The sequence below is a fragment of the Corvus brachyrhynchos genome, unplaced genomic scaffold, assembly GCF_000691975.1.
Source record: "Corvus brachyrhynchos isolate BGI_N302 unplaced genomic scaffold, ASM69197v1 scaffold255, whole genome shotgun sequence".
In the NCBI taxonomy this organism is placed as follows: domain Eukaryota; kingdom Metazoa; phylum Chordata; class Aves; order Passeriformes; family Corvidae; genus Corvus; species Corvus brachyrhynchos.
In genome coordinates this window covers 8861425-8882554 of record NW_008238358.1, presented here as the reverse complement: position 1 = coordinate 8882554, position 21130 = coordinate 8861425, and the positions used below count along the sequence as shown (strand labels likewise).

At 37.5% G+C, this 21130-nt stretch overlaps 1 long non-coding RNA gene across 1 annotated transcript; it reads left to right on the top strand.

The window, feature by feature from the left end:
* Nucleotides 1-6: 6 nt before the first annotated feature.
* On the top strand, nt 7-9697 carry LOC108447055. The gene is made up of 4 exons (XR_001862443.1): nt 7-228; nt 568-696; nt 829-898; nt 1315-9697. It is a non-coding gene; the product is annotated as an uncharacterized LOC108447055 (long non-coding RNA).
* Nucleotides 9698-21130: the final 11433 nt, after the last annotated feature.

Sequence of the window (21130 nt, the reverse complement as noted above, 5' to 3'; positions counted from 1 at the left end):
CGCCGGGACGCGGCTGAGCCCCACCGTGTCACGGGTGACGAGCTCCCGGGGTCAGGGGTGATTTCAGCCTGATCTGCGTTTGCTCGCCGAGCATGACGGCACCTCAGCTTTTCTATGCTGAGCAGATCGGGCACTAATGCGCTGTGTACCTGTGTCGGCACAGAGCGCCGTTCCTGCTCTGCCGTGGGACCAGATGATATTGCACAGTACATACAACTCTTTATACAGGTAATATTTTGCCCAGTGCTTAACAAAAGTTGAAAAATAGCCAACGTCAAAGCATTTATACCTTTCTTCTCTATAGGAAGAAAGTAGAACGTTGCATCCAATTATAAAGTCCTTTTTTTGACTAATTCTAAGATTATGTATCTGGAAAAAATTAATATCATTGACCATTCGATGTCAATATTTATAATACTTGATGTTAATATTCTTCATAGCTAGTGTAATACTGTATGTAGCATTGTACAGCTATTGTACTTTAATAACATTTTGCTTCTCCCTGTATATGCCCTCTCATCTGCACTGTGCTTCTTCAATAAAGATTTTTTTTCTGCTTTTTCACAGGAGACTAAGCCTGAAGCCACCTGTTTCGAGAGACCCTAGAGGTTGTTCACACCCTGAATAACCACATGCCATTATCAGGCACACCTCATTAATCTGTATATGTTTCTTAAACCAAAAACTTAATCACTGGTGAGTCAGATGGATTTTCCATGGTCCAGTTCTCAGAGAGGCAATGTTCAATGAATTGATCAATTAAGAGTCTCAGGAACCATTTCATTGAAGACCTTATGTAAGTTTTGGACCTGTTTTCTCTTTTGACAGTTCTATTCTCACACTCCTCAAATTGTTTGGCCACTTCTGCTTGAGATCGCTCAAAGAATGACCAGCAAAGGTATGAGCAAAAGTCAGATTTATTGTTAAACTACAAAGCACAACAAATTCCTTGGCAAATTTCATTCTACTTACAAAGGGCAACTAAGGCACAACAAGGGGAAAGCAAGCAACAATGAAACCAAACAAAATCCAGGCAATCAAAACAGGAATTAATTGTAACTACCTAGGTGTATGTGTGTGTCTGTGTGTAAAGACAGTGTAAACCTTAACAACCTAACAGAGAAATAACACTTAACAGCACTTAGCCTAAATTATAACTATAACTTAACCTAACTTCCAGATTTGCTATAGCATATGCACGGAGGGTATGCACGCAGGCAGAAAGAGTCAGTGCAAGATAAGGTACCTGTGGAAAAATTTCCCTCATAGGTCAGTGAAAATACTCACTTCGGATGCTTTTGCATCTCCCAACAGACGAAGGATCGGGCCTTGAGGAGAGGATATCAGCCCAGGAGATGCCGTGGTTCAGTGATCCTCCAGGTATAGCAAACCTCAGGGTTTGCTGGCTCTGAGAGGCGTCCCACTCAGAGGGAGATGCTGGTCACAGGCCCACTGTGGTCCAGGAGAGCTCAAAGGGCCCCATTTTGGACTACTGTTTATAGGGTCACAAGAGAGTGGGCTTTAGTCATAACAATGTTTCATCCTGGCTACAGTTTGGGTCAGCACTTTCTTTAAAAGCGTGAGAATAGGAGTGTTATGCCATTCAGGCCAGAGAAATCTTTTCCAAGGCTGGTCAGGAGAAAAACAGAAGCTTGTTAGAAGTTCCTGAGAGCAGACAGTGTTTTTTGATAAGCTCAGAAAGAGCTGAGCCCAGGTGATGTTTCCAAGGATGAGGCCTAACAAGCATTTTCTCAGATCACACTGCAGCCTGCAAAGGGGCTGAGGGGGTGAAGAGGGAGGATGCACCAGCACAACTTCCTAGGTTAGGACGAAGGTTGACAAATTCTTTTTTTGACTGTTCCTGCAATCAGGCCACGGTAACTTTCTGCATTCAGTTTGTAGCATTAGTTTAAGTACAAAAGAACTCTCTGTTTCCAACCAGCTACTTCTTGAGCAAAACCGTTATGTGACAGCACCTTCTAAATTGTAATGAAACTTCCATGGTGCAAAGGTGTGAGATGATTCAAGATTATAATGATGTTTCAACTGAAGACCCTGTAGCTGATTGTGTATTAATTAGAATAATTACATGTGTTTGTGTCATGTTGTGATCCCTTCTAATAAACTTTGCTTCACCACCAACAGATAAGGAACTGTTGTAGCACTCCCTTTATAATCTCATTTGAAAACTAGTACATGCTATAGTCTAATTCTTTTGGCAAGTATTAATGCCAGAAAGATTGCAATCTATTGAATAGCTCACATGGGCTCATACTAGAAACTCAGCAATGCCAGGCAGAAAAGTGACATTAGGGAAATAACTAAAAAAAAACATTATCAATGGTGACAATTTCCAATAGAGCCTGGGAGATTATGTAAAAATGCAGTTCACTAAATAATGCCAATCTCATTTTAAGAGGGGAGGGGTTATGCTTATTGTCTTACACCGCCACATGTCTTACTCTTATCTTGGTTGTTAGCTAAACACATCTGAAATTCTGATCACTAGAAACACTGTAGGCTCTAAACTTGAGTGCCTGCAGGCCATGGTCTGCAGTGGCAGTTTTACAGTAACTAGACTTAAAATAGTTGAGTTACCGGAGATACCATTTCTCTTAGGGGTCTCAGTTCTTAGAGACAGATTCTGGACTCCTATGGCACTTCATTTCTTTATCAATAGAAAATCAGTTCTGTGTTCAAATTTCAAAAGTTGACAGCATCAAATGCTCTTTTTAAAATTTTTCAATTTTTATAAAGTTTCCAACTTTGTCCTGAGCTCAAGACATCATTCATACAAAGCAAACATAACTCTCATACACAATAAACAGAAGGCCACATCAGAGAATACCAAGTGGGTTATTAACACACTATTCATTGTCTCTCCTATTGAATAGCCAATGGAAAAAAAACCCCCACAACCAAACATTTCAAGTTCCCTCGATTTTTCAACCTGATCCATGAAGATATCATTGTAACAAATAATCAAGTGGTAGATTATTAATTGCACCATTGTAATAACGTAATCTTTTGTTGATGGTTTGAGGTAAAACAATCATTCATCTGGAGGCATTAATCCCTGTGGCAAGCTGCCAGCCACTGCACTTGGTGCATGTACTCAGTGCTATTGTGTATTTAGCATAAATGTTTGCAGATTCTGATTACTGTTAGCATAACCTTCAAATTATGCATGTAGTGAGAACTGCTAATTGCAATTGGTATTTGAAGGAGAACTTCTATCTTAGGTAGAGACGTTAAGTTCCAGGTGTCTTACTAACTATGGGATTTTATATAAGTTAAATCACTAAAAACAAAGCTTTGCTTGTTCTAAAACAGCAGCAATATCCCATGGCATTTTTCGTAACAGTCCAAAGTCGTCCTAGTACTTGTGGTTGCTCTCCTTTGTTCAAGAAGTTTCCAGAAATGTGAATACAAATATTTTTGAATGAAAGATGTAGAAATGTAATGTAATGTAGAAATGTAATAGACAGTATGATTTTCAAAGAGGTATGCCCATTATGCATAAGGTGAAAGCTTTTTGAAGTGTTAAATAGACCAGGGGAACCTTAGAATATTTTTCACTCCTGTAAAGGTCTGCTTACAAGGTCTTTTAAAATTTCTTAATAGGTAACAGGTTATTAGTGACATTTTGTGATTTAAGGATGTAACCTGAATGCACTCCTAATGTAGTTTTGTACATTGAAAATCATACTGTGTCACACTGTAGTTGTTTTGAATAACACTGTGCAAAGTAGGTGTCAGATTATGAACTGAAAGGTGTTCTTAATTTTCTGATGCATAATTAAAATATATTAGAAAGCTGAGCTGTTTATTCCATACATTTTATCATGTATAGCAGACATGATAAAAATCAGGTTTTTACCCTTCTAGTATAAAGATAAAACAAGGAATTATTATATGATTCTTCATTTTGTTTAAATGAAAACTAAATCCATATGTAATTCCTTTTCTACAGAGTAGTCAGTCAGCTTATGTTGCGTGCTGTTGAACAGCTGCTGTTTCTGCGTTTGCATTCCAGAATGCGGGTTAGGTTTTGGGAGGCATGCACACACATGTATACAGCCACTGAAAGCGTTGCTGTAGGCACAGGGACAGGTTTGGGAGCCCATTTAAACTGTGCCCTTCACTGAAGAGCACTGTCCCCCATACACAGCACTGGTGAGGCCACACCTCGAATCCTGTGTTCAGTTCTGAACTACAAGACACTGAGGTGCTGGGGCGTGTCCAGCTTTGGCCTGATAGACTAAGCAGAAATAAGTCTACAAAAAAGTACCCCACATACTACTAGGACTAAGTAATTTCTGCCTTTTTGTTTTCCCAATAGTAAATACTACATATAATACTGTCCCAAATAGTTTTTGCTCCTAATACAGGTATTACAGGCATTCGCTTTCTTAGAGATACATTGTTCTTTTAGGTCGTGTTTAAGGCCTGTGTGATAATACTATGATGTACTCTCGTTACTACCTTTGTGTTTTCACTCTGGTAGTATTTTATTTTTGCCTTTGAATCATCAAAGCAAATGTTTTACTGCTTACATGTCATGATTTCTAAGTTATTTTGTTGTTGAGCAGTATTTTTGGGGATGCATTAAATAAGAATTAGTGAGGTATTCCTGTGGATTAACATTGCAATTGAGTAATATTAGAAAGCTTCAGATGATGCTGAGTAGTGAGTGATATAAGGCGTAGAATCACATATGCTGTAAAGGATCCTGTTGCAAAGTTAATTATTTTTTAAAACAGTTTTGTCTAATTCTTTCAAATCATGTTAGCCACAGTAGTTGCAATGAAACATAGATAAGAACTAATTTAAATGTTAATCTTAGCGGGGGTTTAGAAGAAACTACAAATTCACTAAATTTCTCTCATGCACTAAATTTCCACATTATGAATGCACATAGTGTGCAAAATCCTCAACACTGAAGTCTGCGAAGCCTAAACAGTTAAAAAACATTTCTGAAGAATACCACCTCTGGAAAGAAATACATTCATAATATCTGTTCAATTGATTAGTAAGGCATTAACTTATGGCTTATTTTATCATATAACACTACAAGAAACATAATCTCCTTTTTCTATTAGAAAAATTCACTTAGATCCAAAAGAGATTTGGGGATTTCTTCAACAGCGATACAGAAAATGTAGCAATAGCTATGCTATAAGCAGATGAGTTATCTTAGGTCCCGAAATCTATATTGCTATGGTTATACTGTGTCATGAAAACAAGATACATTAGCCGAGGAGAAGCCTTATGCTGCACAAATTTGTATCTCTTGGTACTTAGCCAGCTTGCTCAGAACTAGCCTGGGTAACTTTACAGCTCTCATGCTTCTGGACAGCCTCGGAGGTGCTGCATACATTTAGTAGAATCTAATGCCGTTATGTTAAGATGCTTTTGAAGCATGGAGAGGGAGGTAAATGCTTCTACTGGATGATAGGAACTGTGTACTTTGATTAGACAACTGAATAAATGGGGAGGAGAGAGGGAAGAGACGCTCCTCCTCTGGAATGCTAACAAGAAAGTGAAGTTGCTCTGTGTGCAGTGTGCTTATTCAGGTCTGCTTTAGGAACCTACAGCTGGAAGGGGCCCCACAATGAGCTCCAAAGGGACACATCATGTCTATTTTAAACACAAGATGGTACTGAGATGTTCAGCACAGACAAATCAAAGATAATTTTGATTACATATGTGCACACAGTGAATTCTAAGGACCTGGAGAAAAGTATTTGTTGGGAAAAAAGGCTCATCCCACCTTCATATGCTGGCAGTTTCAAGAATACATTGCACCAAGTTCTATTTAAGTCACATTGTAGGCACATATTCTTCTTCATAGATCCAGAAATTATTAGTGTTCTAAGCTTTTAGAAAGCTGGATTTTTTTTCCCCCAATAAACATTTGAATAAAAGTCATGAACATATACTTACACGAACGTTTCAGTCAGAGTACCTGGCAGAGTTCACCAACCTTTTCAAACACACTGGACAGGAGTCCAAGGCTGTGTATTACAACTGAATGTGGTTTTACATCTAGTATAAGGTTCATCACGGGGAGATTAAACATTAGTTACAGAAATTCTTTGAGGTTTTGATCTGAAAATTATTACTGCTCTGAGTTTGAGAGCTTGCATAAATAATTTCAAGTAATTTCAAAGCCCAGCTTTGACTGCTTCTTTTCTGCAGTTTGCCATTGTCTCCTTGCAGAATTACCTCGGTAGTGAGCATCTATGTGTAGTCAACACAGCTTGTGCAGACATGTCAAAGACAGTTTTAAATTAGCATAGGTGTGAAGCTCAGCTCAGCTCAGGCTAACAACTCAGTTTCAGAGCCAGGTTTCTGGAGAACGTAGAAGAGAAATTCTTTCTCTCCTTGGCTATGCTTAGCAACAGTACACAGCATAGGATAGCTCAAGGTATATTCTCTGGTAAGAATCCACCAGTGTATATATCGCTGTTTCTGCCCTGGAAACAAAAAATGGTAATTAAGTAGCAAAGTAGTCTCGCATGTAACAATATGCCCCTGGCAACACAGACTGAGAAAGCTGTCTTGCCCTTGTGTTGTAGAAAAACACAACTTGCATCCATACCTATTTGTTATTGTTGTACCAGACTGCAGTGTATATATTCGGCATCATTAAATGCTTCTAATTTAAGCAGTTAAGTTTTAGCTAAGTTTAATTTTATTTAAGAAATGTTTGAACCATTTTCTAGCACTAGTTTTCCCATTTGTTTTTAATGGAGGGATACTGTCTATACACCATAGGAAGCACTCTTCCTGGCATCAGAGATGCTGTTCTTGCAGTCTTCCTTGATTCCAAATTGCTGTGCTAAAATCACTGCTTACTATGCACTGAGTAAGGCACAGTTTGGAAAGTTTCATTTGTATCTTGCCACAATCAGGAGGGAAAAAAGGGCTTAACAATCTAGTTTGGATTTGTTCTGTTTACTATTGCATGAAAATGAATGTAACCATGCTTAGAATTCTCACATACTAATTACCATGTATACAGGCAGCAATTTACATTGCTTTTTACTGTACATTAACATCTATCAATTCACTCTATTTAAGTACTGTGTACTAATCAGAAACAAAAGTTGCATAAAAATGTCCAAATATTTTCATTAAATATAAAGTAAAAATATTAACAAGCTAGGATAGGGCTTTAAATGCTCCATATGGAATCTGCAAAAGAAATGCCCTTAGCTCACCCAATCTGACTCAGACATTAGACCAGATTTAGAAGATGTTCTGTGCAATCTTCTATTCATAGCAGTATGACTGTACAATTAAAACATCTGAAGATTCAGCTTTTAAGTAGCTCCTTAAAGGTATTTTTAAGCTTTTCCTTGGGAAGGAAAAATCCAACTAAATACAGCAAAATTATTTTGAATGCATGTCAGTCCCACTCCATGACTAACCTGTAGCTCCAGCATCTTGCATTTATGCCAGGAGATGTGAAATTGTTATTGTCATTCTAACTGCAGCCATAGGCCACTGAGCTGCTATAACAGCACTATAGCTATTTCTGACTTTGTGGAATGGGGCCAATGTTTTTCTCAGAAACAAAAGTTAGAAAATGAAAAGAACACTCATTTTATCCCCCGTCTCTTCCTGGAGAAGACTGGGCAAGTTAATGGTAAAGAAATCCAACAAGAGTTCTTAAATACAAAGCACCATCTCTGGCTCAGGAAGTTCCTGAACCACAGACTGCTTGATGATAGGAATATTTATGGGCGTATATATGTTTTCCCTTCCTTTTCTAGTGTTCCCTCCACATCCATTTTTTGGACATTGCCTGAGAAAGGATACCAGGCTAGATAAAACATTCAGTCTGACACAGAGAGGCCATTCTCATGTTTCGTGGTTCTTTACATGTATTTGGAAGTCCGACTTTAAAACAGAAAGACCTCTTTTTAATAAAGGTAAAGGAATGCTATAGATGTAGGCGGTTTCTTTGAACCTACTGTAATTATTATTTCAAGATTTCGCTTTTGGTCTTATTTTTTACATTGTAATGCACCACACCTTTCAAGCACTTAAGCATTCAAAGAGCTGGTGAAGGTAGTTTGGTGGTGTTAGAAGGTAAATTACAGCTCTGCTGAACGACTTACTTGGGTACTGACTTTAGATGCTGTGTAAAGTGGCAATGCTGAATGGCCTCATTAACAACTCTGAGGCCAGTGTGCCTGAGAGATGGCACCAGGACAAGGAGATGTTTTCTCTCTCTCTAGGAGTGTATGAAATGCTTATTGACTGGGCTAAACCTTAAAAGTCAGGCCATTATAGGCAAATCCAAGTTCATGGGCTTCATTCCAGACTAAGGTTCACAAAGATAAACATGTATATGCTAATTAATGCTTCAGAGTGTATTTAGGCCAAACAGTTAAAGAGAAAAGACTGAAACAGGATTGAGCTGCCCAGATGTAGAAGCAGAAGAAAGAAAGGGTAAATAAAGAGTCACCCTAAATAGTTTGTACTGTTGTTTTTTTTTTTTTTTACCACTTATGAAACTGCATTTGAGAAATAAGCAATTGTAGACTGATCACAATGATATAAATTTGAGCTGAGTCACAAAACCACTTTTTAAGTGAAATCTTGTCTCCTGGTTTTACAGACAGAACCCTGCTGCATAACCTGTTTTAAGTAATTCAAGATGCACCTTAGAAAATCCTTGGCCCAAGGGCAGAAAATTTTTGAAACATTTAAAGTGAATGAAAAAGAACAGGAAGATAAAGCTGCACAGTGGCTCAGGAGCTAGATTTCTATGAGGGCAGAAGGAAATTGTTTTAAAACACAGACTGTGCTTATCAAGGCTAAAAGGAAACATGACATTTTTCAGCATAAATTATGAAGACTGAGATGAGAGAGAGCATCAACCAGTAAAAATGTTTGGAAAGGCCAGATTACATGGTTAAGGAACATAAAGGTACAGGAACAAATTCATGGCATAAGTAAAAGTAATGTCCTTGGGCTGGACAGATGGTTAACTTTGCTTACTGAGGCTTTAAATCCCCAAGTCACTCTGTCGTCTTTAGATCAGAGCAACTATTACGATAGACTGTATAACTATCATGATATTTATATAAGAAACAACAGCAGCAGCAATAACAACAACGACTATAATAATACTAATGCTAATAATAATACCTGTTCCTTTTCTAAACTTTTCCATATCACCTTTTTTTGCATTTCACGTGCCACTGATGAAAAAAACTGCTGAGTGCATAAAGAAAAATTGCAATTGAATTTTGCCACAATTTCATCCTTAGTCAAGACTGAAAGAGCTTAATGCTAGTATTCCTCAAGATCTGTGCTCCAATTACTTGATCAACAGTCTTCAGCAAATCAGATTTGTTACTGTCTTAATGCATGAAAAGAACAGAAACAAAGTGATACAGCTGTATCAAGTAACTATCATTCCTATGTAAACTTGAAAGGTATTGAATATGAATACGAATTATGTATTTCAAACTGAAATAGCAGAAACAACTAAATTGCTCATATCTAGACAACTGCAATTTCTGGTTGCAATTACTGAATATAAAATTAAATTATTTTTGCCCATATCTTTTAATAAAATAACAGATTTTTACTCCTCATGATGAAAATGGTATCTGTTACAAAATAGTAAGAAAAAAGTAAACTCTAGTTCATAAAGACTTAAACCAGTGATAGTTAACATGAATACAATTTACACAGTTATTATGATGCTTCTGAATTACAAATCAGACTAAATACATGTTCTGTTGAAAGCAAAGCAAACAACAAAAGTGAATCTGTTCTATTCTAAGAGTCACATCACAGAAACATGTAATGCTTCTCCAGTTAAACATAATAGAAATTACTCTTGAAAAAGAGGAGAACCTATTCTGCCCTATTCTACTGACTCACCAATTCAGAACAAACACACACCATGGGTGAGCTCCAGCCTACTGGCTTCAAGGGCAAGGTCAAGATCCTCTGTGATTCCTAAGGGTGCAGATTTACCTGATGTTTCAAGGTGCATGCACAAGTGTTTTCAAGGTTGCTGAAAATCTCATTTTTCAAAGGTCGCAGATACTGAAATCTCCATTTCCCTTTAAATTACACACAAGCAGGTAAAAGACTAGACTTAGGGATCACTTAGATGGAGAATAATGAGGAAGGGGGAATTACCTTAAAACTATTTTAAATTTATGTGGAAGCTTTTAAATTTTTTCTTTCTTTTTCCTAATAGGTTTTATTTTTGTGGACAACATGTACCTTGCTTTATATGACACAATACTATCTTGCAAACTTCTTATTTTATTAAGAATTCATGTCCTAATGCTACATACAGCAGGTTTTTTCATGCATAGTTTGTAACTGAGACTATAACCAGAAAATCGTGCTTGTTCACCTGCACAAGGCAGACAGCTGGAAACTGCTGTCCTATCTTCTGAGTGAATTTGTACCAGCATATCCATATGTGCTATACATGTGCCTGGGCAGGTACTGACAAAAATTACTGATCATTGCAAAGATCCCTCCTAACTGATGGCTTTTTCAATGTAATTTTTGAACACATTCCACAGTTTAAGTTCAGAGAGAGACTTGAATCAATGCTGTAGGAGAAAAAATCCAGGAGGTAGATTTCAGAGCAGCAGTTTTGTGATGTACTGAAGTTCTATCCTTACAGATGCCCATTTTTCTAGTTTTAACTAAGCCTCTCTTGTAACTCTAAATTAAATAATGAGATATAGTCTGAAAGTTACTTCTGTTTAAGAGTCCTAGATATCTGGCGTTTATGATAAGAAAAGAAGCCCTTTACAATCTTCAGCAAAATAGAACATGGGGGAGATAGTGAGGGCAGCATTCAGAATTCATTATCACAGTCACCGTGAAGAGAATTGTGTAGCAATTATGTGTAGCTAACTGTTAGAAACACTAATCTAAGTTGTACGCAGTTACTTTAAAAAAAGACTAAAACCTGGAAGCTTTCTCTGATGACTGTGCAAATCAAATTTCATCCAAGTAAAAACCAAGAGTACAGCACAAAAAAGGTATCCAAAGTCAGTATGATATGACAGAGAACTCTAGTAATCTCTAGTGTGCTTAAGCCGTAAGAACTTTAACCTGATGCTGGAAAGAAGAAAATTAAATAGTATTTCTTAAATCCTTCTATGCAACACAGCTTACTTCTTGTGTTTATCCAGCAAGCTGGCCTTTCCAGAGATCTCTCCAGGTTGCACCAGATAGCAGTGGGTATCACACATAGCAAAATGCCATAGCGGATTGCCATCTGATTAGAACTGTACCATTTCATTTGCAAAGTGTACTTCAGTTACAGATTAACAGAAAGGATTTAAATTATTGAAGGAGAAAATTAATAGCTGGTAAAAGAAAGGTAAGAAAAAAGCATGCTGGAAATTATAGGGAAACCTCAGGACCTGATTATACCATATGTTTTAGCTTTTGCATACAGTTTATCATTTTTATGTGAGAAGTCTCATCAAGACCAAATATACTTTCCAGAGATTATTAACTTGTCCAATGAAAAAAACCATAGATATTTTACTGAATTGTAAATCAGTTCAAAGCCTCTGAAGTCAAGTCTCAAATTTACATAGCTGGCATGACAAAAAATGTGACCTATTTGGAACAGTGGAATTATAATCTAATCTATTTAATTTTTTATGGTTGCCACCATGGAACTGGTAGTAAAGGCATGGGGTGGTAACACCTTTTCCCATTACTGCTAGAAATCTCTCTCCTCATCTGCTTCGAGATCTACTTTACTAGCAGATCCTTCCTGAATAGTACCTGTGTTTAATCTGCAATACATGAAACAGAAAAGATGGGTAGAATCCCTTGCCTAACTTAAAACAAACAGCAAGTTCCAACAGCTCCTCCAGTTCTCCCTTTCACTTCCCAAAGGCATACAAAAGTCAGGTAACTGTTGCAATTTAATCTCTTTAGCAACATTTGATCCAGCAGGCCTAAGAGTATTTTTTGTATTCCTGTACCTAAATACATGCACTAGGCACCACAAACCCAGTATTACAGAGCCCATTGTAAGGATGGGTAGATTCTACAGAAAAAGATCTCTGTGTCAGTCAACAATAAAAGCTTTCCTGAATTTCTTGCACCTGGCATTCACTGTAACCTTAGTCACTTCTCAAATTGTTAAGGCTCATAAACCCTTTTACTGGAAGTGTGAATAAGCAGAAAGGTTTCAGTATTAAAAATATGATTAAGAGCAGCAAGTCTTAGCACACCATCTGCAGTGATCACACTCAAATATTTATTATGTAAGTTCCACTAAGGAATAGTCAATGAGGTTTGTCAGAGAGCTGAGGAGAGTTCAGAGGAGAAATCTGTGTCAAGCAGGTTGCGACAGTATAAAGAGACTACAGAAATATATGCATCCAAGGAGAGAGCTTTCAGGCAGTGGAAGTTGAAATATAGCATTCAGTCCCTCAGTTTCATGAATACACACTGGATTATTACATGAAAGGAAACTGCAGTTCTAGCAATTCTGTGTACTGCAATCCAGGTCCATCTGCTGCCAAGGATGACCTCCTGACAAGCACCTTATTTTCATCTCAGTGCCCTGGATTCTCAATTAGATACTTCACAATCACTTTGATATAATGAATACAGACTTCCTAGAATATTGTCTGATAGTCTGTGCTAAGAGCAAATCCCCAAAAATAGAATGCCTGGTTTCAAAAAGAGGCAGAGACCACTCTTGTCCCTTTTTCTCTGTTTCTTAAAGCTCTATTCTCAACTATTAGACTGCTAACTTTCTAACAGTCATCTTCACTTCCAGAGGCATCCAAGGATCAACAGCTATATTATGAATAGGTTCTCAAGTGTTCTGTGCTTCAGCTTGTCTCTTGTGCAGACTAATACTGCTCTGCCAGTGTTTATTCAGCAGTTGCCATTGTCTGATACAATGGGCCTGGGTTACCATTTATCAGACTTGTTCTTCCAGCTAGTCTACATTCCTTGTCCTTGCCACTTCCAGGATCCGGAGATACTTTATGAAGACACTTCCAGAGCTTGCCAAAGGGGCATGCTCCCCTCTTCAAAAACGATGATCACTTTCATAATAAATTTAAAACTGAAACAAATACTTTGAAAAACACTTGATTAACAGCCCTGATATAATTATCTCTTTCGTCTTATGCTTCTTGGTTCCAAGAAATTAAAATATCATCTTTCTACATTCTAGCTTGACTTCATTATGTCTTTTCCAAAATTTTTGTATTTGTAACTTTTTCCACTCTCTGCAAGTTCAGTACAAGCTTTGTGGAGTTGCTTTATTAGGAAGGAGTTTAAGTGTTTTGTACTGTGCACAAACTATGTGTAAAAAATTATTAAAATGCAAAGGGTTAGAAATTCACAAAAATAATATAAAACACTTTATAACTAAAATGAAAAAGTAGTTCAGCTAGCAAAATGTATTTTTGCTTAGGAAAATACCCAACCAGCTTTTACAACTCCTCTCACAACCACATTTTTCATTTGTTTCATATATACTCAACTATAGGTTCTCAGAAGCTTCACAGAAGACAGGTATGCTCAATAATCCAATTATCACAAAGCTCCTGATTCACGCACCCTTAACTGACATAACCATAAATAATCCTTTCACTATCAGCTGGAGAGGAATGATGTACTGAACAGTATGAATGCCCTCTGCAGGTAGAACAGAAAACCACTGTAATTCTGGACTTAATTCCAGTCTGCCTATTTAAGTGGGAACTACATAAAGAGGTCTATACTAGTCCCTGTCAGCCTGCTCTGACATTGTCTGAAAATGTTAAATGGTACAGTAGCATCTCCAGATATTGTTGATAGGCAATTGATAATCTATCACACACTATTCACCAGTCACCAAGGCAGACTGTGTCTATACTGCTGAATTAGACAGCAACATAGAGCCAGATCAAGCCCTGGTGTGGTTTGACTGTACCAGCTACTATTCTTTCCCATACCTTCTGTATAATGCTACCTATAAGTCTTTTACCAGGTGTGTGAGGTGTTGTGCATCCTTCCCACAGTTCTAAACACCTGCACACACAAATTACGCCTAAAGCCAGAGCAGTGTTCTATTTTGTCCAGGGGACATCAAGGACTGATGCATATTGTGGATATAACTAGTTCTGTGCCATTTGGCCTCTGATCTAGAGAATAGTCCCTCCTCTCTAAAGCCTCAATAACCTACTGCAAGAGCCAGGTTTTGAAATAATCAATACTGCATTTTTCTGAAGGGCCAATTTAGTGTGGGGGACAGCATATGTTAGGTAGCACACAAGCATCAGGTGAAAAGAGCTTCCTGTTGAAGCTGTTACCAAAACAGATGCTAAACCACCAGGCTTGTATAGGCCTGCTCTGAGCCTACTGCTGTCTTTGTCCACTACATGTTGCCAGGGGTTTCAGAGCCTGTGACACAGCAATCTCCTATTCTTTAAAGAAAAACAGCAGTCAGCAACAACTGGATGCCTGAACTCCATGACCCTCAGCCCCATGACCTCCATCTCAGCATATTCATGCTGGTTTTCTGACTGGCCGAATCTACTGTGGATGAGATCTACAAAAATATAAATATATGCACTCAGTTTAAGAGAAGAATGATCTCATCCCTTAGCCAAAGATGAATGTGAATAAAACTGTTTGAAGACAATTATGAAATCAGAGCAGGAAACAAGATTTTAAGCACAGTTTTTACTGGAACAATAAAACTGATGAACATCATGTGGAGCACAGTAAATGTCATATGCAACAAGAGTAAAAAAGCAACAAAAGCACTAACAGTCAAAACCAAAAAAAAAGATGACAGTGTGACAAAGATCTGTGGCCATACTTAACTTACCATCATTTTTGTTATTTTCACAGGAGCTTCTGACCTCTTTCATAAGCACATGCCCAAAGCATCTTGCCTTGGGGTAGAAGGACTCTAATGGATGGCCTTTACTTCCAGCTGCACACGAGCTGCAGCTCTAACTTCAGTGCAGTATAGACTAATAGGTGTATTCAAAGAGTCCAGATGCACGGACAAAATACTTGCTTGTATTTGTCCCTAACTCAGCCGTGGAAGTTCAGGTAATTCATACAGTCCACCAAATCAGTACACACAATTACAATGCCTGTTACTAAAAACATGAACAAATTACTTCATTCCTGTATTTGAGAAAGCAAAGAGTGGTATTCCACATACAGGAGCCTCAGCTGCCAGCAGAATAAGAACTGAGGAATAGAAAACTGTTTTTGAGTTCAAAGACACATCATAGCATATGTAACTTCCAAACTGGATTATTGTGACATGGCAGTTACAGAAACAGTTTCCTTTTTCTGTCTCTGCCTACAGCTTGCCAGTCACATCCATATACATGGCTTTGGACTTTCTGGGTAGTCTGACTCATCCTCAATCTATCAAAAGTCTTGAGTCATACATTTAAGTTCCATGAAAATCACTTTGTATGTGTACAGAGCTTTGAATTGAATCCTGATTTACATTTCAGCAATTTGGGTTTTTTTCTGCTGGAAATGCAGCAGTCTCAGTAGCTGACATCAGAAAACCAACAGAGACACACTTTTCATGGATGCTACAGGTGTGCCAAGAACTAACTGAGGGATGTGCAGATCAACTATGAGAGCTGTGATTACTTGAAAATGCTTTTCTGAAGATCCTGTGTTAAGGTCCTTCCTTTTATGTGCAACCTAACAGAGAACAGAAAAATCCTTACTTTTTTTCCCCTGACACATCTGTTGAAACACTAATGGAAAGATTATTTTTAATATTGTGTCTATGACAATAGGCTATGCAGCAAGAGACAAAGACCAGTACCTTGTTTTATTTGCATATTGTTTTGCAAGTTTTTCTTGTTTCTAAGCTGCATTTTCTTCTTTCCAAAGACTGCACAGGTGGTTTTGATTTTGTGTGTATGCACATATAAAATTTGTATGTCCCAAACTCCAGTGTAGTGCACACTACCTGCATTTTCCTGGAAATTATGTAGCCCAAACTTTGTTACTTGGCACAGACTTCTTACATTGTGAATTCTGTAGCTGTCTCCATTGATATGCAAGTTAGCACTGTACATAACATGCCTGTCCTGCCAAAGACCAGTCTAATTCATCCTTCCCTCACAAAATGTCACCACCACTACACCACTCGTCACTTTTTTCATTTTTCATCAAATCTCTCTCCTTCCCACTACAGCTACCTCAAGGCAGTTACTGCCAATGTTAAGCTTTCACTATTCAAACAAAATATCTTCGTTAACTTGCCAATATATTTAATTAAAAATAGACTATATACCTTGGGTGGGGCTTACACAGCTCCCAAGTTAGGCTAATCTTCACACTCCATAACATAAACTGAAGTGGGAATTTATCAAGGTGCCTGCAAGTGAAATATCAAAGAAAGCAAAGACTGTAAAGCTGCCAAGTTTCAAAGTACCTGGGCATATCATTCACAGAACGTGCAATATAGCATGTCAACAGGTCATCACAGCCATAGACTGAGAGTCAGCAGCATGGCAGAGTATGTTAAATTTACTGCATTTTAACACAGGCTAATGCTTATTTTCTGAACACAAAATTAACACATAAGTACAATGGATGTTCTGACTTGCAGAAAGTTTTATGGTTAATGTACTGTGTATAAAATTCCCAAGGCTTTTAAGATTACTGTATATCATTGCAGCTAAACTTCAGCTCAAGCAGAGAATTTTTCTATTTTTTTAAAAAAAGTTAATAACTATCATCTGCATCTACCATCACCCCTCCGAATATTATTACATTTATGCTTAAATCTACAAGACAAAGCATCTCAGTCTGATTATGAGAAAAGCCAGAGTTTGAAGATAAAGCTGTTAGCATTTGAACTGAAATTAAGCAATATAATAAGATAAATGACAAAATTAAACCCAACAATTATTGCTAGAAAAAAAACCCAGTAAGGATTCAGAGACTGATTTTCAAAAATTCTTGGGTATTCTGTTCTTCCATCCTTACTCACAGTTCCATTTAATGAAGAAATATGTGTAATAGCCGTTCTAGAAACAGCAAAACCAAAAAACCCTCAAACAAATAAAAACAAACAAAAAAACCAAACTGAAAATGCACCACTTAGTTCTGATGGAACTAATTTTCGAGCACCATCTGCTGGTCTACGTCTAAAACAACAACCAAATTTCCCAATTTCTGGTAACACCTGAAAAATCATCAGGGCTGTATTGACTTACCACTTATTCTGTTACATATTTATTAAAAGCTCCCACGAGTCATGGATTAGCATCATACTAGAGGAAACAGCAGAATTACTGTAATAATGGATGGCTACGGAGGGGATGTGTTGGGAAGTTTAAAATGCCTGATGTTACAAACGCATTCTGAATTCCCAGATTATATCTAAATAAAGAACAAGAACAGTGTTGGGGGCTTTTTCGGCTTTAGTTTTGTAAGCCTTAACCATTAGTTGAGAGTGTATGCAAATTTTCAACGAAGTTCCTTACTCAGTTCCAGGAGTCTCCTCTTTTGATGCCCTACTAAAATTTTGGGATGTTTTTCTTGTTGCATCCTGCTTTAGCTCCAAGAAATAAGCCCTCTTGGAAGCACCTTACAAGTTTCACAGTCTTCCAAGGGGAAAAAATTACAATGGAACATCCATCTAAGGAAGAACTGCACTCCTATAAAAGAAGGTGGGAACAGACTACCAGCAATTAATAATACAAAGTAGCATGCAACAGAACTCAGAAAATCTTTCAGAACAAATTCTGCTCCAAGAATTCCAGAGTTCTTTACTTCTACAGATTGAGTTATGTGTGTATTAGAGGAAATTCCTATCTATTATTCCTGTCTATTATCTATTGCATTTTGAATGCTTATATTGATTTCCTGGTTCAGCTGGTGGTTAATAGCAGCAGAAGCAGCCAAATGGAAAGATTTGTTTCAAGTTTCCTTGCATCTTTCTGCATTTCCCTGCCCTTTTAGTCAATGGTTGCAGTGGACTTCAGAGTAGACAGAGGTGACTGAATCAATCCCAGGTGCTTGAATTTGTTTACAGCAAGCAGAGTTGTTAATATCTTTCTGTTGTTATTCTTAGGCAATACAAGATTGGATATTCACAGAAAGTAGGCTAAAATATTCCTCCTTTATTTAAAACAAGTTTTCTCTGTCATGTTATCTGTATTTTTCATGTGCAAGAAATTCAATGTGTTCTCTTGTTCAGTTTCACAATGAGTAACTTCTCCATAAGTAGAACGGCACGTGCCTTCAGAGCACCTGCAGATCCACAGGATCCACAGCTACACCATTCCCTCTGCTCAAGCTTCTCACACTCGTCTCTACCTACAAAGTCACAATACTCATCCAGCTTACTCACTCTCATGGTCTTTTCCTATTGCAGTGCCCTGTAAACCACTTAATGCAGTAGACTAGAAACACAGGCTGAAGGGAGAAACTGTGAGGAAGAAATGTACATTTTGCCAGGAATTTCCACTGCTTTTGTAGCTGAACCTAAATTAAGAAAATTGACAGTGCTTTATATCTCTATTGTCTAGATCCCCTTCGTTTAAGACTGCTGCATCCACATGCTTTTCCCACAGCTGGGACAAGTAGCACAGAACCCCAAAGCAACAATTTGATATGCCATCAATTCTGTATTTGCATTTCACCATTGAGGCCTACTCTTCTTTTATAAAATCTGGATTAAATTACATCTGATTTCTGAAAGACTGAAAATGTCAATTATCCTATGATAACTGGGTAACTGTACACTTGTCCCACCTTCCCAGGAAGGCTTCATGGTGGTTATGAAGTCCCTGGAAGGACCAGCACACTACAGATTGTTCTTGGATAATACGATTTCTGTACAAAATGAGCTATATCATACTCTTTTTGCATAGTTTAAGAATTACTGTCCCCTTAGACAAGATAATATTCCATTCCACTGCCCAGTCATTAAATGGGAACAGATTTAATATATACTGTTAAATAAATGAATGGAAGTCCGCGAACACCATTTGTCTCACACTGCAGGCAGACTAGCACTGCTACAAAAGTTGGTGTCAACATACAGCATGCCACTAATTTAAAATGCTGGAAAACACTGTTATGGTATTGTCTTACATGTTACCTCCTTCAAAATTTAATTTTAGGAGTCTATCTCTTTAGGGATTTCTCTCTTCTCTGGAAGACAGCTTACTACATAGTTCAGGGAAGATAATAATCCTTCTATGAAAACTCTGGTTATTTTAAGATGTCTATTATTCTATAGTAGGCTGATGCTAAGAATATTAATGTAAAAAAAATAGAGAAGACTTTCCACTTCACACATCAGAACACTGAGCTGTGATATAAAAGGACCCAATTCAAAAGACAGATGATCCTTTCTGGGAAAAAATAAACCACAGAAAAACTAGAAAGAGAAGGAGCAAAGCAGAAGTGAATTTATGTGACCAGAACATTGTTTGCATGTGTTCATATTTTATAATTTCAGGGTTTTTTTATGTGAGTGCCTAGTCAAGTGACTTCTTCAGTCAAACAGCATGGGAAGATATTTGTCACCTCTCAGTAATGTATCTCTTGCAATATGATAGAAAAGAGCCTGAAACTTACTTGATGAAGTTCATTAGACACATTCCTTTTTTGTGACAGAAAAAGGTATGATGAAAGGAAAAAGTTAGTGCTCAGTATATTTTTTCCAAGCAGACAGTTTAAGCTTTAAAATGTTTGTCTTTTGTCCTCAAAATTATCACTCCAAATGGGTTGATATGAAAGATGGCCAAAATTAGGCAGCTGTCACTCCATCAAATGTCACATGACCCCAGTTATTTCTCCTTTGATGAGTTAATTATTGTTCCACAACGGCCATAACTGCCCTGTATTTGAGGATATTCTGCATAATAGACAATGCACTGCTTTTTCACAGCTGTTTTCATGCAGCACTGCAAAAACTAATAAGGCATGTGACACCCATGTCCTTTTCTTATGAACCATAAAATGCAATGAACCAAACATTAAGAAGATATCTTCTAAACCTTCTTCTTCCCCAAATATAACCAAAAATAAAAGCAAAGGGACCTTCTGTCACCCAGTAATGTATTTATGTTACCCATTCATGACTGGAACGAGATATAATGGTAGAGAAACAGTAAAATATGACCAAAGTATAATAATTACTGCTTATGCTACTGGCACCTAGAAGGCCCTGTCATCAACCAGAAGTCACTGTGCTAAGCAGTTTATGAATACAGAGAATAAAATAAGACAGCCCCTGCTTCTAGAAACAAAAGTCCCAAGAGGTGGTTTCAACATCCCACTATGCAAACTCAGGCAGGCACTCTTGGCAACACAGCAAATCACTACTGTCAGCTTTCCTGCCTCCATCAGGACAAAGGACACTGCTGAAGAGTCTGCCCAGTGTGCTGTTTGTGGCAGATGTAAGCTGCTCATTGAAAGATAATTTACATGACCCCATGTCAATGCAGGTTTTACAGAACGACATCTGTAATTTATTCCTACAGTATCTAATAGTAATTTTCACTTGTTTCTAACTTTCTTTGTCTTCAGTTCATTACTTCTGTATTTGTATTAATACAGTAAGTCCATGATCTTGTATTTAGTGGATACTGTCTCTTTTAGGAAATCACATGTGAAAATTCAGACCTTCCTGAACTTTTCTTCAATGCAATTTTGGAATTCCATACAGCAACTACAGCTTTGCCATACGATATTGTCTTATGAAGCACCTAGAATCAACATTTAGTTAGGAGAGAACAGAAAGATAAGCAGAAAGAGGAATAACCATATAGTCTACTTTCTCTCCATAAAGAGTTTTGAGTCATGTACTAAGCATGTACCTGAATTTCAACTTCTCCAATAGCACTGAATGACAGACGCTAAAAAGCTTCTACTTATTTCCTTCACTGGCCTGAATTCAAATTTTGAATATTTTAGAATTTGCACCAATTCTTAAAAAAAAAAAAAAAAAAAATCTAAACAACAAATGTTGCAACACACTTTTTCGGCCAAAACTCAAGAACTGCTTTTAAAATTAGATCCCTATATAACAGAACTACTATAAAAATATAACTCATCTGTGCATTATGTTTCAGTTTGGATTTCTCCCTCATTCCTG